Here is a 7,129-nt window from a genome sequence, read left to right as displayed (position 1 = left end):
TTGAAAACCTTACAGCCTTTCGACTCCCTCTTCCCATGAGGGGAGGTTTGGGAGGGCACTTGCCCTTTCAATCCACTTAGTCGAAAAGATAGTCAATGGTCAAAGGCTTTGGGATGTTGTCGGGTCCTTGAATTGGTCTTTAAAGATCCTTACTACAAATGACCTATTGATTAAGTAATTTAATTTTATTTAAAATATAGTATTTATTTCCCTTGAAAACCTTACAGCCTTTCGACTCCCTCTTCCCATGAGGGGAGGTTTGGGAGGGCACTTGCCCTTTCAATCCACTTAGTCGAAAAGATAGTCAATGGTCAAAGGCTTTGGGATGTTGTCGGGTCCTTGAATTGGTCTTTAAAGATCCTTACTACAAATGACCTATTGATTAAGTAATTTAATTTTATTTAAAATATAGTATTTATTTCCCTTGAAAACCTTACAGCCTTTCGACTCCCTCTTCCCATGAGGGGAGGTTTGGGAGGGCACTTGCCCTTTCAATCCACTTAGTCGAAAAGATAGTCAATGGTCAAAGGCTTTGGGATGTTGTCGGGTCCTTGAATTGGTCTTTAAAGATCCTTACTACAAATGACCTATTGATTAAGTAATTTAATTTTATTTAAAATATAGTATTTATTTCCCTTGAAAACCTTACAGCCTTTCGACTCCCTCTTCCCATGAGGGGAGGTTTGGGAGGGCACTTGCCCTTTCAATCCACTTAGTCGAAAAGATAGTCAATGGTCAAAGGCTTTGGGATGTTGTCGGGTCCTTGAATTGGTCTTTAAAGATCCTTACTACAAATGACCTATTGATTAAGTAATTTAATTTTATTTAAAATATAGTATTTATTTCCCTTGAAAACCTTACAGCCTTTCGACTCCCTCTTCCCATGAGGGGAGGTTTGGGAGGGCACTTGCCCTTTCAATCCACTTAGTCGAAAAGATAGTCAATGGTCAAAGGCTTTGGGATGTTGTCGGGTCCTTGAATTGGTCTTTAAAGATCCTTACTACAAATGACCTATTGATTAAGTAATTTAATTTTATTTAAAATATAGTATTTATTTCCCTTGAAAACCTTACAGCCTTTCGACTCCCTCTTCCCATGAGGGGAGGTTTGGGAGGGCACTTGCCCTTTCAATCCACTTAGTCGAAAAGATAGTCAATGGTCAAAGGCTTTGGGATGTTGTCGGGTCCTTGAATTGGTCTTTAAAGATCCTTACTACAAATGACCTATTGATTAAGTAATTTAATTTTATTTAAAATATAGTATTTATTTCCCTTGAAAACCTTACAGCCTTTCGACTCCCTCTTCCCATGAGGGGAGGTTTGGGAGGGCACTTGCCCTTTCAATCCACTTAGTCGAAAAGATAGTCAATGGTCAAAGGCTTTGGGATGTTGTCGGGTCCTTGAATTGGTCTTTAAAGATCCTTACTACAAATGACCTATTGATTAAGTAATTTAATTTTATTTAAAATATAGTATTTATTTCCCTTGAAAACCTTACAGCCTTTCGACTCCCTCTTCCCATGAGGGGAGGTTTGGGAGGGCACTTGCCCTTTCAATCCACTTAGTCGAAAAGATAGTCAATGGTCAAAGGCTTTGGGATGTTGTCGGGTCCTTGAATTGGTCTTTAAAGATCCTTACTACAAATGACCTATTGATTAAGTAATTTAATTTTATTTAAAATATAGTATTTATTTCCCTTGAAAACCTTACAGCCTTTCGACTCCCTCTTCCCATGAGGGGAGGTTTGGGAGGGCACTTGCCCTTTCAATCCACTTAGTCGAAAAGATAGTCAATGGTCAAAGGCTTTGGGATGTTGTCGGGTCCTTGAATTGGTCTTTAAAGATCCTTACTACAAATGACCTATTGATTAAGTAATTTAATTTTATTTAAAATATAGTATTTATTTCCCTTGAAAACCTTACAGCCTTTCGACTCCCTCTTCCCATGAGGGGAGGTTTGGGAGGGCACTTGCCCTTTCAATCCACTTAGTCGAAAAGATAGTCAATGGTCAAAGGCTTTGGGATGTTGTCGGGTCCTTGAATTGGTCTTTAAAGATCCTTACTACAAATGACCTATTGATTAAGTAATTTAATTTTATTTAAAATATAGTATTTATTTCCCTTGAAAACCTTACAGCCTTTCGACTCCCTCTTCCCATGAGGGGAGGTTTGGGAGGGCACTTGCCCTTTCAATCCACTTAGTCGAAAAGATAGTCAATGGTCAAAGGCTTTGGGATGTTGTCGGGTCCTTGAATTGGTCTTTAAAGATCCTTACTACAAATGACCTATTGATTAAGTAATTTAATTTTATTTAAAATATAGTATTTATTTCCCTTGAAAACCTTACAGCCTTTCGACTCCCTCTTCCCATGAGGGGAGGTTTGGGAGGGCACTTGCCCTTTCAATCCACTTAGTCGAAAAGATAGTCAATGGTCAAAGGCTTTGGGATGTTGTCGGGTCCTTGAATTGGTCTTTAAAGATCCTTACTACAAATGACCTATTGATTAAGTAATTTAATTTTATTTAAAATATAGTATTTATTTCCCTTGAAAACCTTACAGCCTTTCGACTCCCTCTTCCCATGAGGGGAGGTTTGGGAGGGCACTTGCCCTTTCAATCCACTTAGTCGAAAAGATAGTCAATGGTCAAAGGCTTTGGGATGTTGTCGGGTCCTTGAATTGGTCTTTAAAGATCCTTACTACAAATGACCTATTGATTAAGTAATTTAATTTTATTTAAAATATAGTATTTATTTCCCTTGAAAACCTTACAGCCTTTCGACTCCCTCTTCCCATGAGGGGAGGTTTGGGAGGGCACTTGCCCTTTCAATCCACTTAGTCGAAAAGATAGTCAATGGTCAAAGGCTTTGGGATGTTGTCGGGTCCTTGAATTGGTCTTTAAAGATCCTTACTACAAATGACCTATTGATTAAGTAATTTAATTTTATTTAAAATATAGTATTTATTTCCCTTGAAAACCTTACAGCCTTTCGACTCCCTCTTCCCATGAGGGGAGGTTTGGGAGGGCACTTGCCCTTTCAATCCACTTAGTCGAAAAGATAGTCAATGGTCAAAGGCTTTGGGATGTTGTCGGGTCCTTGAATTGGTCTTTAAAGATCCTTACTACAAATGACCTATTGATTAAGTAATTTAATTTTATTTAAAATATAGTATTTATTTCCCTTGAAAACCTTACAGCCTTTCGACTCCCTCTTCCCATGAGGGGAGGTTTGGGAGGGCACTTGCCCTTTCAATCCACTTAGTCGAAAAGATAGTCAATGGTCAAAGGCTTTGGGATGTTGTCGGGTCCTTGAATTGGTCTTTAAAGATCCTTACTACAAATGACCTATTGATTAAGTAATTTAATTTTATTTAAAATATAGTATTTATTTCCCTTGAAAACCTTACAGCCTTTCGACTCCCTCTTCCCATGAGGGGAGGTTTGGGAGGGCACTTGCCCTTTCAATCCACTTAGTCGAAAAGATAGTCAATGGTCAAAGGCTTTGGGATGTTGTCGGGTCCTTGAATTGGTCTTTAAAGATCCTTACTACAAATGACCTATTGATTAAGTAATTTAATTTTATTTAAAATATAGTATTTATTTCCCTTGAAAACCTTACAGCCTTTCGACTCCCTCTTCCCATGAGGGGAGGTTTGGGAGGGCACTTGCCCTTTCAATCCACTTAGTCGAAAAGATAGTCAATGGTCAAAGGCTTTGGGATGTTGTCGGGTCCTTGAATTGGTCTTTAAAGATCCTTACTACAAATGACCTATTGATTAAGTAATTTAATTTTATTTAAAATATAGTATTTATTTCCCTTGAAAACCTTACAGCCTTTCGACTCCCTCTTCCCATGAGGGGAGGTTTGGGAGGGCACTTGCCCTTTCAATCCACTTAGTCGAAAAGATAGTCAATGGTCAAAGGCTTTGGGATGTTGTCGGGTCCTTGAATTGGTCTTTAAAGATCCTTACTACAAATGACCTATTGATTAAGTAATTTAATTTTATTTAAAATATAGTATTTATTTCCCTTGAAAACCTTACAGCCTTTCGACTCCCTCTTCCCATGAGGGGAGGTTTGGGAGGGCACTTGCCCTTTCAATCCACTTAGTCGAAAAGATAGTCAATGGTCAAAGGCTTTGGGATGTTGTCGGGTCCTTGAATTGGTCTTTAAAGATCCTTACTACAAATGACCTATTGATTAAGTAATTTAATTTTATTTAAAATATAGTATTTATTTCCCTTGAAAACCTTACAGCCTTTCGACTCCCTCTTCCCATGAGGGGAGGTTTGGGAGGGCACTTGCCCTTTCAATCCACTTAGTCGAAAAGATAGTCAATGGTCAAAGGCTTTGGGATGTTGTCGGGTCCTTGAATTGGTCTTTAAAGATCCTTACTACAAATGACCTATTGATTAAGTAATTTAATTTTATTTAAAATATAGTATTTATTTCCCTTGAAAACCTTACAGCCTTTCGACTCCCTCTTCCCATGAGGGGAGGTTTGGGAGGGCACTTGCCCTTTCAATCCACTTAGTCGAAAAGATAGTCAATGGTCAAAGGCTTTGGGATGTTGTCGGGTCCTTGAATTGGTCTTTAAAGATCCTTACTACAAATGACCTATTGATTAAGTAATTTAATTTTATTTAAAATATAGTATTTATTTCCCTTGAAAACCTTACAGCCTTTCGACTCCCTCTTCCCATGAGGGGAGGTTTGGGAGGGCACTTGCCCTTTCAATCCACTTAGTCGAAAAGATAGTCAATGGTCAAAGGCTTTGGGATGTTGTCGGGTCCTTGAATTGGTCTTTAAAGATCCTTACTACAAATGACCTATTGATTAAGTAATTTAATTTTATTTAAAATATAGTATTTATTTCCCTTGAAAACCTTACAGCCTTTCGACTCCCTCTTCCCATGAGGGGAGGTTTGGGAGGGCACTTGCCCTTTCAATCCACTTAGTCGAAAAGATAGTCAATGGTCAAAGGCTTTGGGATGTTGTCGGGTCCTTGAATTGGTCTTTAAAGATCCTTACTACAAATGACCTATTGATTAAGTAATTTAATTTTATTTAAAATATAGTATTTATTTCCCTTGAAAACCTTACAGCCTTTCGACTCCCTCTTCCCATGAGGGGAGGTTTGGGAGGGCACTTGCCCTTTCAATCCACTTAGTCGAAAAGATAGTCAATGGTCAAAGGCTTTGGGATGTTGTCGGGTCCTTGAATTGGTCTTTAAAGATCCTTACTACAAATGACCTATTGATTAAGTAATTTAATTTTATTTAAAATATAGTATTTATTTCCCTTGAAAACCTTACAGCCTTTCGACTCCCTCTTCCCATGAGGGGAGGTTTGGGAGGGCACTTGCCCTTTCAATCCACTTAGTCGAAAAGATAGTCAATGGTCAAAGGCTTTGGGATGTTGTCGGGTCCTTGAATTGGTCTTTAAAGATCCTTACTACAAATGACCTATTGATTAAGTAATTTAATTTTATTTAAAATATAGTATTTATTTCCCTTGAAAACCTTACAGCCTTTCGACTCCCTCTTCCCATGAGGGGAGGTTTGGGAGGGCACTTGCCCTTTCAATCCACTTAGTCGAAAAGATAGTCAATGGTCAAAGGCTTTGGGATGTTGTCGGGTCCTTGAATTGGTCTTTAAAGATCCTTACTACAAATGACCTATTGATTAAGTAATTTAATTTTATTTAAAATATAGTATTTATTTCCCTTGAAAACCTTACAGCCTTTCGACTCCCTCTTCCCATGAGGGGAGGTTTGGGAGGGCACTTGCCCTTTCAATCCACTTAGTCGAAAAGATAGTCAATGGTCAAAGGCTTTGGGATGTTGTCGGGTCCTTGAATTGGTCTTTAAAGATCCTTACTACAAATGACCTATTGATTAAGTAATTTAATTTTATTTAAAATATAGTATTTATTTCCCTTGAAAACCTTACAGCCTTTCGACTCCCTCTTCCCATGAGGGGAGGTTTGGGAGGGCACTTGCCCTTTCAATCCACTTAGTCGAAAAGATAGTCAATGGTCAAAGGCTTTGGGATGTTGTCGGGTCCTTGAATTGGTCTTTAAAGATCCTTACTACAAATGACCTATTGATTAAGTAATTTAATTTTATTTAAAATATAGTATTTATTTCCCTTGAAAACCTTACAGCCTTTCGACTCCCTCTTCCCATGAGGGGAGGTTTGGGAGGGCACTTGCCCTTTCAATCCACTTAGTCGAAAAGATAGTCAATGGTCAAAGGCTTTGGGATGTTGTCGGGTCCTTGAATTGGTCTTTAAAGATCCTTACTACAAATGACCTATTGATTAAGTAATTTAATTTTATTTAAAATATAGTATTTATTTCCCTTGAAAACCTTACAGCCTTTCGACTCCCTCTTCCCATGAGGGGAGGTTTGGGAGGGCACTTGCCCTTTCAATCCACTTAGTCGAAAAGATAGTCAATGGTCAAAGGCTTTGGGATGTTGTCGGGTCCTTGAATTGGTCTTTAAAGATCCTTACTACAAATGACCTATTGATTAAGTAATTTAATTTTATTTAAAATATAGTATTTATTTCCCTTGAAAACCTTACAGCCTTTCGACTCCCTCTTCCCATGAGGGGAGGTTTGGGAGGGCACTTGCCCTTTCAATCCACTTAGTCGAAAAGATAGTCAATGGTCAAAGGCTTTGGGATGTTGTCGGGTCCTTGAATTGGTCTTTAAAGATCCTTACTACAAATGACCTATTGATTAAGTAATTTAATTTTATTTAAAATATAGTATTTATTTCCCTTGAAAACCTTACAGCCTTTCGACTCCCTCTTCCCATGAGGGGAGGTTTGGGAGGGCACTTGCCCTTTCAATCCACTTAGTCGAAAAGATAGTCAATGGTCAAAGGCTTTGGGATGTTGTCGGGTCCTTGAATTGGTCTTTAAAGATCCTTACTACAAATGACCTATTGATTAAGTAATTTAATTTTATTTAAAATATAGTATTTATTTCCCTTGAAAACCTTACAGCCTTTCGACTCCCTCTTCCCATGAGGGGAGGTTTGGGAGGGCACTTGCCCTTTCAATCCACTTAGTCGAAAAGATAGTCAATGGTCAAAGGCTTTGGGATGTTGTCGGGTCCTTGAAT

Source organism: Dendrobium catenatum, unplaced genomic scaffold, assembly GCF_001605985.2.
Source record: "Dendrobium catenatum unplaced genomic scaffold, ASM160598v2 fragScaff_scaffold_892, whole genome shotgun sequence".
In the NCBI taxonomy this organism is placed as follows: domain Eukaryota; kingdom Viridiplantae; phylum Streptophyta; class Magnoliopsida; order Asparagales; family Orchidaceae; genus Dendrobium; species Dendrobium catenatum.
This window is presented reverse-complemented; position numbering follows the sequence as displayed.